Source organism: Danio rerio, chromosome 5 (assembly GCF_052040795.2).
Source record: "Danio rerio strain M-AB ecotype USA chromosome 5, GRCz13ab, whole genome shotgun sequence".
Lineage (NCBI taxonomy): Eukaryota > Metazoa > Chordata > Actinopteri > Cypriniformes > Danionidae > Danio > Danio rerio.
This window is the reverse complement of record NC_141025.1, coordinates 34,768,412-34,780,531: the sequence shown is the minus strand read 5'-3', so window position 1 is coordinate 34,780,531 and position 12,120 is coordinate 34,768,412. Positions and strand designations below refer to the sequence as shown.

Here is a 12,120-nt window from a genome sequence, read left to right as displayed (position 1 = left end):
ACTCTGTATCGACCGATCATCCAAAAAAAGGAATCGGTACTGAATCGGTACTGCAAAAATCTTGATCGGAGCATCTCTACATAATTATTCTATAAATTCTGTATAAAATATTGCAAATTTCTTAAAAAAAACAAAAAACATTTATATACTACATAATATGTAATATATCAAAATTCTATATAAATGTTGATAATTTGCATATTCTAAACATTAGTTCAAACTTTCTTGAAATTGTATTAGTTATGAAACCATATATTTATTTTGTAAAATAATTGATAGCCTTTTTTCCTGAGTCTCCTGTCCTTGTCCTATGCATTTTGCTTTTTCACTGATGCTCTTATTAAACTTCAGAGGTCACAGTGAATCAAAAGCAGTTTAATGCCAGTTTATTATCTCTGCTGTAATATCCTGCTGTTATTCCTTGCTGTTTGGGTTAACAAAGAGATACTACATTAAAGAGATTGTGTGCGGTTTATATTGGCTACATTTCTGAATCTTTGTATTTACGTGCGTCGGATATCTCCTGCTGAGAGGTATTTCGGAGGGATTATCTGGCCTGCTTCTCACAGCATACCGCAGGATCCAAAGAGCAAAATAGCAAAATCGTCCCATTATAACATAAGGGAGGGATTAATGCGGCTGCTCTTATCTGTATTGGCTGCTTTTGAGTCCATCTGGCCCTGATTGGCAGGTTTGGGGATGTTGTAGATGTTATGTTTGCAGTGACTCACAGGATGATATAAACACAAAGGCAGAATGACCTTAGATGGAGGTGGATAAGCCTTTAGTATATGTATGGCATTTAGGGAAGAGCGTGTTTAGACTGCACTAATGTCATTCGCTGTTCGAGGAAAAACAGGACAAACTTTGCTGGTTACTTTTTTAGATATGAACTTCAGCTTTTCTCTTTTAGTTTAAGCATATCGTCATTATCATAACCTGTGTGTGGAGTTTAATTAGACAAACTAAGCATGAAATAAGATTTTCAGAAAGTGATTCAAGCACTTAGTTTTAAATCAGGGTCTACACATGAGGGTCATTTTAGTGGGCAGCTCTCTGGAAACTCTTTTTTTTTTTTTTTTGGATGTTTTACAGTGTAGTGCTTTTAATCCAACATCTTGCAGTCACCCGTCAAGTAGTACTCCTGGTGCCATTATCACCATTCATGGAGAATCTGTGAAATGAAGTGTGAAACAAGGTTTTTTTTAAGTCTTCTCTCTGGCTATATTGATTTGTGCTGCATATGCAAATTTTAAGTTAATTGTTGCATATATTTTCAGTTTCAGTAGAGGTCAGAGGTTTTTGTCGGCACCATTTCTGCAGTGCAGTCTTCTTCAGTTCTTTAGAGACATCCAGAGTATCATTTGACAGTTCTATGCCTGCAGACTACAAAACCACATGGAAGTAAAAGCTTTACTGACTTTAATTGCTGAATGAAAGTATTTCAGATTTGATCAGCTGATGTTCAAATGTTGTGAATAAAAAATGCTGTTCAATTTAGCTTTGATTTATTGGGTCCATTAAAATAGTCACTATCCACTATAGATATACCACACTCTAAAAAAAAAAAAAATAGTAAAAATAAAATAAACGGGAAAAATGTACTGGGCTGGCAGCTCATTACGATTTTTACCGAAAATTAAAAAAGAAAACTTCCGTTATTTGACAGTGTGCCCACATTATTTTTTTACAGTTAAACTACTGTAAGAAAATAAAATATTTTATAGTAATTTAAGGTTTTTTGTATTAAAAACTTTTATTTTTAATATAAAAAAACCATCATTATACAATAACTTGCCCCATTACCATAACCTGCCTAGAAAACCTAATTAACCTAGTTAAGCCTTTAAATGTCACTTTAATCTGTATAGAAGTGTCTTTTACTAGAAATATCTAGTCAAATATTATTTACTGTCATCATGACAAAAATAAAATAAATCAGTTATAAGAAATGAGTTATTAAAACTAATATGTTTCGAAATGTGTTGAAGAAATCTTCAGAAATTGGGGAATAAAATAAACGGGGGGGGGCTAATAATTCAGGGGGGCTAATAATTATGAATTCAACTGTAGTTTTAAAAGTTAGCTTTAAGATAATTAAGGACAAATGGGCAATTTACAAATACTCTACATTTAAAAAAAAAAAAACAGGTTAACTGCAAGATGGCAGGAAATGGGTGATAACACTAGATCGGTCTTCTTTCTCTCCATTACCAATACTTTATTGACTGTAAAACAAACAAACAAAAACATCACCAACGTCATTTCACTTACAACTGGGGTGATTCCTTGCATGTCAATAGTTTACACAGAAATGAATGTTTTATCATCATCTTCTTTTCTCACTCTTATTGTCATTTCAAGCCTGTCTGACTGACATTCATCCACAATAGCACAATAGGAGATATTTTAAAGAATGATGGTAACCGTGGCAGCACCCATTCACTTGCATTGTATGGACACATAATCAAAGCAAGTGAATGGGTGTTGCCCATGTTTGGTTACCCACATTCTTCAAAATATGCTATTTTGATGGTTACTTGGGTTGGTGATTTGTTTTGGGCTCATAGAAATCAGAATTTAAGACTCAACCTGAGATAAGGAATCAGAAAGATTGATGTAGAGAATGAAGGAAGTCCCTAAACATACTGAAAAATACAACATTAAATTTAGTTAGTCATCTATAAATGTGTCCACAAATGTTAGTATTGTTAACCCCTGTGCTTTATTTTGTCCCCTATGCTTTATTCTCTCTGTTTATTTCCAAATGCAAAGCTTTATAAAACTATGTAATTATGTATAGTATAAAAACACTGTTGGCATAGGTTCACCAAACGTGTTCCTGGAGATCTACAGTACCTTCCTGCAGATTTCAGTTGCAACCCTGATCAAACACACCTGTCTGTAATTACCAAGTGCTTATTCAGGTTGTAATAAATTGGTTCAGTTGTGTTTGATAAGGGTTGGAGCTGAACTCTGCATGAAGGTAGATTTCCAGGAATACGGTTGAAAAGTTTGTTTAGGTGTGAGAACTTGACTGAATCCAGCGTATCATGTGTACAACATTAGCATTTCAGTGGTTTTAGAAAAAAAACATTTTGACAAATGTATTTTAATATATGAGATCTGTTTTGTGTAGTTCTAAAATGTAGTGTGATTTTTCTAAATAAACCAGCCCAACATAAAATCCTTAAGATTGATCCATGCAAGATTTTCAGGTCAGCCAATATTCTGGTGGAAACGTCATGGTCAAGTGTTGGAATTTTAGGTGGTGAATATTTTTATATGTGTTTTTTTCATGGTCCGCTGTACATTACTCTTCCTCTTTTTATATATATTTACATATATATACACATACACACACAATCACCTGCCACTTTATTGAGAAGACCTGTCCAACTTGGAGCAAATGCCTTGTTGATGCCATGTTTATAGGAGAATAGCCAGACTAGTTCGAGCTGATAACAAGGCAACAGTAACTCAAATAACCACTTGTTACAACTGAGGTCTGCAGAAGAGCATCTCTGAATGCACAACAACATCAAACCCTAAGGCAGATGGGCTACAGCAGCAGAGGACCACACTGGGTGCCACTCCTGTCAGCTAAGAACAGGAAACTGAGGCTACAATTTGGAAAAACATTGCCTGGTCTGATGAGTCTTTTTTACTGCTGTAACATTCAGATTGTACTGTATGGTCAGAATTGAGTGTTAACAACATAAAACTTCCAGTAGGATAACGCGCCATGTCATAAAGCGTGAATCATCTAAGACTGCTTTCTTGAACATGACAAGGAGTTTGCTGTACTAAAATGGCCTCCGCAGTCACCAGATCTCAATCCAATAGAGCACATTTGGGTTGTGATGGAATGGGAGATTCGTATCATGGATGTGCAGCCGGCAAATCTGCAGCAACTGTGTGATAATATCATGTCATTATAGACCAAAATCTCTGAGGAATATTTCCATTACCTGTGCCATAAAGGATTAAGGCAGTTCTGAAGGCAAAAAGGAGTCCAACCCGGTACTAGTAAGGTGTACCCAATAAAGTGGCCGGTGAGTGTATATGGATAGAGGAAGAGAAAAATCTATTGCTTTTTTCTCTTATTCAGTATAAAACGTGCTTAACAATAATACAACAATGTCTCATTTGGTAGGAAATAGCTTATTTGAGGCAGTTCTTTGAACTACTTCAGTCAAACTGCCTCAAAAATGGGTCTGAATGATTCATTAATGAATCATTCTCTGTTAGACCAGTTCTGTGAAAACCTTTCTCCAGTAGTCACAAATGACTGGACAGTTCTCGGAAATGCCATGGGAATGAAAAGAAGAGTTTAGAACATCAACATCAGTCATGTTGTTCTTTATGCCAAAGTTTTCACGTAGGTTGAAGTGAAGTGGAAGTTTTGATGCGTCATTAGAGAGGGTCACAGGTCCTCAAATAACTGAATGATCTGCATTATTATATATAGGTTGCCTTTTCTTCTCATATTATTATTAAAAGCCCATTAGTGTCTTTTACTGGTCAGCTACACTTCACATCTATTGGATAAGTGGAGGAGGCTGAAGGGGCTCTCCTAAAACATCTAGTGTTGATAGAGGGTCATCAGTTGGACAGTGGCGTCGCTCATCTCCATTCTGGCCCTCATCTGCTGTCCCCCTGGGTCCCTCGACGGGCGATCAGGCCTGTTAGTCTGATGCTGTTAATTACTGCTCCTTAATTACTCTGCTTCTCAAAGAAGCCCTGAGGGAGATGGGCCGTAAAAACTGTAACACCGATGGAATCATCCAGGCTGTCCAAGGTCATCTGTTTTGAGGTCGGTTGTAAAGTCTAGCTTGCTTGCTTTTGTGGTGTGACACAGTGTTATTTATCAGTGTGCAGCTTTCATTCGTGTTAGCTGATCATATGCTCTTCAACATCGGAGGTTTTTGCAAAACACAAGTGACAGTTTGTACTAGCCGGTTTGCTTTTAATGGCTTTATTTTGAATTTGGTCTAAGTGGAAAGCAGATTTTTAAGAAATGTCTGATCTGGGCTTGGTGGTACAAACAAATCATTAATTATTTAGTGATTGTTACAACTTTTAAAGGTAATTGAGCACTATTTTTTATTATTTTTATTTGAATAAATATTATCTTAAATTTGGCAATGCTGCAGTATATTAAATTTCAAAATTGACAGTAAAACCATTTGTGATTTTACATTTCTGTTTAAGGTAAATCCTACAAAATCATTTATTAAAGATTCCTTAAAAAATACGACATTCAAACAATAATAATAAATGAGCTGCTTGAGGAACAAATCAGCATGTCAGGATGATTTCTGGAAGATAAACAGGGTTCCCACACTTCTTGAAAGTACTTCAAAGTACTTGAATTTCAGACATATAGATTCAGTGCACTTAAAGTACTTAAACACAGGTCCCTAAGAGTGCTTGAATTTAATTTGAAATTAAATTTGTTCATGGTTTTATTTTTAACAATTCTACTCAATTGTCAAAAATAGAAAAAAAAATTCTTAAATGAAAAATCTAAAAATTTTATAACCCTGACAAATAATGCACATTTGTATCAATACTTGAGAAACTGCATTTGAGTATCACTAATATTGAATTCAAACTAATTTATTCAAATTCTTTGAACTTTTTAAAATGGTGAGAATTTTTGATAGTCAATTTTTAATGTCAATTTTAAGTGTAAGTAAAATGTTACAGTAAGACTCTTTTGGGGCTACATATGCTGTGGTATAAATTACAAAGGTGCTTGATTTAAAAACAATGTTGCTTTAAAAAGTCCTTAAAAGTCCTTGAATCTGCTGTGGGAACCCTGGATAAATAAAAAAAAAGAAACATTAAATGAACATTATTTTAAATTGTAATAATTCACATTGTTAGTATTTTAATTGGGGATTTACAGTAGCGCAGTGGGTAGCACGATCGCCTCACAGCAAGAAGGTTGCTGGTTCGCGTTCCTGCTGGACCAGTTGGCATTTCTGTGAGGAGTTTGCATGTTCTCCCCGTGTTCACGTAAATCCTCAATATTTTACCAATTGTACACTATACTGTATATCTGCTTTAACTTATCAAGAGATTTCAGATTTTTTTCCCCAACCCTAATTTTAAATTTAACGAGTTTTACATGAGCAACGGACAGTCAATTTACTGCTTCATAACATGATGTCTCTACACTTAAGTGTAAATTCTCAGTGCGCTTAAATCACTTAATTACAGCTGAACAGTCATTTTATGAGCACTTAAGACAGATGTAGAGGATGTATTTTTGAGATTCCTAACTCTGTACTTCAGCTGGCTTGTTGTCTTTCTCTGACAGACATTTAAGCTGACAGACCTAAATGAAATTGAATTAAATTAGGTTCAAATGAAGATGAAGCAGACTCGTCTGTGTGGATAATAGAGCCTGTCTCTTTGCGTTCCTTTGAAAAGTCTGGACACGGTTAGTTGAACTCGCGAATAGATCTCGCTCTGACAGATTTAGATCTGAGGGAATCTTGACACCTGAACGTCTCTCACTCTGGACATGCTCTGGGTTTGTCGAGGCAATGTTGCGGTGGTCATATTCTATCAGTAAGCAGGTTTTGTGCTTTATTCCCTTAGCCGATCTAGAAAGCAGTGCTTAGAATGTGAAATATGGGGAAGAGCTGTTCCTCAGAGACTACAAGCCCAAAAGGACACTATAACACTCATTTATCACTTGCTGGAGCTTCATGCTGGTGTGATTTTTACGATACGTCACTTGTTTCTTTTTTGTGTTTTTTTTCTCCACCACCAAATAAAGATTGGAAGAAGTTGAAATATAATCAGTTGAGGTGAATTCTGTCTCACTCACTTGACAGGGTAATAGAAAATTCTAGGAAAGGTTTTTGAAATTCTGACAATGCTCCTCTATAAAACATTTCATCAGCCAGATATTGCTCTTTTAAAAAAAACTGCACTTTCTTGCTACATTTCAATGGCAGGACTTTTCTTGCTTGAGAAAGTTTTTTTTTATTTTTTTTTATAAAAGTTTGAGAATTTATAAGAATGTTTGAGAAAGTAAAAGAAGAAAATAAAGAAAAATTAATGTGCTTTCATTTGCGATGTCCTAAAATGTTGAAAACAGCATAATCTTTTCCAGAGAAACCTTGGTAAACTTTTAATGTACAAATTTTATGCACAAACACAACTAGACTTGTTGTTAAAGAGATTATAGAGTAATTCAAGTTTCACCAAGTCACAACCTAATACTGCAGAAAATAAATGCTCCTTCTGCCAGTAAATGTCAAAATGATTAAGAGAAGTATTATTAATCAAAGGCCTGCACAATGAATCGATTTTAAACCAAAATCGAATTTTCAAATAGCAAAAGCTGCAATTATTTAGATTAATACTGAAGTCCATTTAAGTCCTCTCTCAACTGTTACATCGATTCCTCTGGATCCAAACACACAAGCATGTCAGCAGCACGAGTTTTCTCCATCGCATGTATTGGGGATCAGCTGTGATAACCGGGCATGATAGACTGCAAACGCAGCCATTTACCTGTATCCGTGTCACTCATTGGTGAATAATACCAGAGCTGCACTAAACGTTAGAGCCAATTGCAGCCCTTTCTGTTGAGTGCGGGAGCACAATGACCAATCATTGTGGTGTTTAACAACTTGCTCACATTTGTTTATTATCGTCATGTTGTTCTGTTTAATGTACTTGAGTTTTGTTAAATACATTTAAAAGAGGGTTTTCTTTGAAAAATTTTGGTAAAATTAAAGTTACAGTACATATATATGGCTGTATTACAGGCCAAAATTATATTACAAATAATATATAAATATAAATATACTTATAAATTATATAATTTAATACAATAATTCTGTGCTTTGAAGTATAATCTAAAATTTTGTATGGAAAGCATTGTCAATACACTGTGAATGTCAGAAAAACAATATGAAAAGTGTAACAACCTAAATGTATTTTTTTAAAGGTTTCATGTATTTATTTGTAATATTGTATACATAATTTATTAAATAAAATTTAAAATACTGTAGTTATTTTCTTAATTTGTCATGACAACTGACTACTTGGTAAAATAGTTTTAAATAAACAGAAGCGAATAGTGTAATTTTGGATTATGCTTGGTCTTTCGTTGGTGCTATTAAAATTACCACATCAAACTTGCAGTTCTTATAAAATTATATTATATTGCATTACATTGCAGATCAGATCAGATAAATCACAATTAGATGTTTTCTCCAAATCATGCAGCCCTAACTAATAGTATAGTTTAATAATATAAGCAGTAATAAATGAGTACTTATCTCTATGGTGAAAGCAGCCTCTGTTCACTAGCATATATTTCATTTAAAAGTTGTATAGATAATAAACACTTTCTCAAGAGCAGTTTTTTGAAGGGGACACAAAATACTTTTTAAGCATTAGTAATCTCGCCTAGGGTGCCAAAAACGTCTATAAACTGCCCGGAATTTATGAAAATTCATGGAAACTGCCAGGTAATGGCGTTACTTCTACATCTGCATATCCCTTTTTTCTGAACTTTGCAACCAATCACTCACACATTTTTAGTAGATAACTACAATGGCCTTTTAGAGGAAAATAGATTAGCCACCATTAAAATGCAGGGCTTTTGCCATGTACAGTATGTGCACTCAATGACTTGCAATGGAAATGTAATTGATACAAAGTAGGTCTGGGTGATATTGCAAAAAAAGTGTCATGAGATCATGTTTCATATCATTTAATATAGATAATTATTGAATACTTTTAAACAATACATTTAGGAATATTAGGATTTTTTAACCACTTTATTTTAATTTACCAACATTACTAAGGCAAACCGTTTTAATAAAACAAAAACAAAAATAATAAAAACAAAAATATTAAAGCTAAATAAATTATCTCTTTATAATAAAATTAACATAAGTGTTAGACACTTTTAAACTTTATACTTTATAACTTCACACACTCACAAAGTGTGTGCAATGGTAAAGATAGATCAACATCGGTTAGGTGTCAGTAATAAAGATACAGTCAACCTCAAAATCGGTAAATCAAACAAATTATGATAATCAAATCTGAGCTTTCAAGTAAAGGAAGCAACCATCATTAATCAAATACACATTGCAACATTACAAATAGTGAAAAAACTGTACAAAAGCACGCACATCTCTCTTAATTGGGTGCTCAGCCAAAACCGCAAAAAGTGCAAATTAAATGTAAATCAAAGGCGGCAACACAAAGGCTCCAAAAATACAAATTTATTAAATTAATAAGGCTGACACAGAGCGTGTAACGTTTCCAGCCGCCGGCTCTTCATCAGACAATCTTTATCACAATCAGGTGCTTCTTTTTATACACTTCCGGATCACATGATCTCCTCTCGCATATATGCCAACATATACATACATGCATATGTATACATACACAATCGTTCATATATACATATACATACACATGAATACGTATACACATTCACATATAGTCTATAGCTTTGATATTATAAATCAAATTACAAAAAATATATATAAATACATTAATATTTTTTATGTATTTATAATACATTTATGTATTTATATATATTTTTTTAATTTGATTTGGCACTCATTTTCGCGTGTGTTGTTATTCTGACCTAAAGTGACCACTGCAGTGTTTGCATGCGCTGTGTTGGTCTGAGGTCTGCTGTAATTACTCAAATGTGTAGATTCCATACAGAGTGTGAAACAGATTGGTTAGTTCTATTTAATGAATTGCTGTGCACTTGTGGCATTCGGAAAAGTTCAGTTTTCAATTACTGTATGTGTGGCTGGAAAATCCATGCGGTGCACGTACGCGCCGCTTGCACAATACTCCTATGTGCGTTGTGCGCCTTCTTTGGAAATGACAAACTTACACCCAAAGCTTATTGGCACTGCTTTCAAGGTGCGCACTCAGCAGCCACATTCTAATAAAACTATAGCGCTTCATACCGAAACTACATACCAATTCTTTTTTTATCAATATTGACAATGGGGCTCGGTCAATAATACCGATTTTATATACCAGCCCTAAGATTTATTTCAACTTTAGCAGTGTTATCCCTACCATTATATTAGGGTGGTACCCCGCCTTCCCTATGGCTTTCCTTGCCCCTCTTAAAGTCAAGGTAATATTTTCTATATGGCGCCAGATCACAACTTTTTTTTTTTTTACATAAGCTAAATAGCAATATGTAATATCTTATTTACACAGTGACTTGTCATTTCAGTCCAAACATGGTTGCGTGTTTACAAATTTCTCCTCTTTGAAACATGCACGGTGGACTTCCACACTGCCACTTTCTGCTGAATGGGAATGAGAGTGTGCGCCACATCTGACAGGACCAATATTTTCTCAGAAGTAAATCGCTTTAATTTCATAAATGTCGTGTAATTCTTGTTAAACAAATATTTAAAGGGATTTTTTTTTGTTCTTATAGTCTCACAGAATGTCTTCTAACATAAAAAAACAATGTTGTTTTGATGAGATTATGTTGACATTGAAAAATATATGAATAGTGACGATAGTGTCGATTTTTTTGCATGTAGCAGCTGGAGTAGCTCTCCTGCTCCAGGTTCCATAGTACGAGGTGCCAAACTGAACAAAAGTCAAGAAAACGCAGAGACCGAATGTATGCGACGTAGGCCAAGTGTGTGTGCGAGAAGGCTGAATGCTTGCGAAGACAAGAAATACAGAGTGCTCTCTTGCGTGCACTTGGTCTCTCTCACCTCTCGCCCCTCCCCCCAAGTGATTATATATTTGTAAAAATGAAATGTATTCTATTAAATTATAGTAATCATCAAGATGATTAATTTGCGATCAATATTTTGTCCTCAAAGTTCAGTTCAAACTCTGAATGGAATTATTTAAATATGTACTTTGATATTTAAATAAACAAAGCATTTCTTCGAAAGCTATCTCTTACTGACACTTGAACTGTATTATATATAAAACACATTATACACACAATACACATACACACAATATACGCACATCACTGTGCCAAAGCAACCGCTCAAGCAGCATCTTCCATCATTAACTTCCTTACAGACAGAAAGAGACGCGACTCATTATCTGCATTTTCCTTCAGCGCTTGTATCTTTCCTCTCCTCATCTGTCATCCTTTCTTTTTCCTTGTTTCCCCTATCTCTCTCGCTCTCTCTCTCTCTCCATCACCTCTCTATCTCCTTATCTTGTCTTCGACTCATGCTCTGCCGTTCTCTCTCTCTTTCTCTCTCTTTCTCTCCCTCTATCTTGCTTGGCTGCACTTTAAGGCAGGCTGGCTCTGAAAGGATGTCATTTCTGGTCTGAAGCAGCACACTGCCCTGACAGCTATTACAGGAGTCGTGCTTCGCTGTAGATGTGACATCCACTTCAGCGGCCCCTCCATGCGCGCACACACTTTAACACACTTTTTGTGCCTTTCAAGAGTTGAGGTTAGACGAGGTATTAATCAGTTTCGCGATATGATGTAAACGTGATGTCACATCTGCCGACCCGATTGCAACACGTGTGATTGTGGCTGGCAAGAAGCGATCACGTGGACTGGCGTACGGTATGCTGGAGCGAATATGTAGATATTGACTAAACAGAACAAAACATTGGCCGGCAGCAGTCATTATGCAATCAAATGATTACGATGGTTTGAGATCGAATGCACTCTTGGGTTGGTATCACTTTTGACTGAAATATAGTGTTTAATTAAAACACCCCATGAAATCTATATTAAAGTTTTGGCTATTAGCCAATAGGAAATGAGTTAACTATGAGACTGTATAGTGCAATCCTTAATTACGACCTTTTGTTAGATAAATTATATGTTATAAAGGATGATATAGTAGTAAATACTATAGTGATTTTGAATTATACTATAGTAAAGTGTGTTATACTATATAGTATTTTAAACTATAACATAGTATTAATAAGCAAACTGATAAACTGTAGTATGCTTTTTAAATCTTTTTTGTGCTTTTTTAGATTTTATTATAGTAAAATGTGGTGCATTGTAGTTTAATATGTCTATAGAGCTTATTCTTCAATGTGGAAGTGCACTCATTTTTGCAATTGTTTTAGAACTTCCTATTTAGTTGCCTATCA

At 34.8% G+C, this 12,120-nt stretch overlaps 1 protein-coding gene across 9 annotated transcripts in view; it reads left to right on the top strand.

Moving 5' to 3' along the window:
- The window catches only part of dab2ipb (DAB2 interacting protein b), a 191,903-nt gene that overhangs the window by 142,270 nt on the left and 37,513 nt on the right, over positions 1-12,120 (top strand).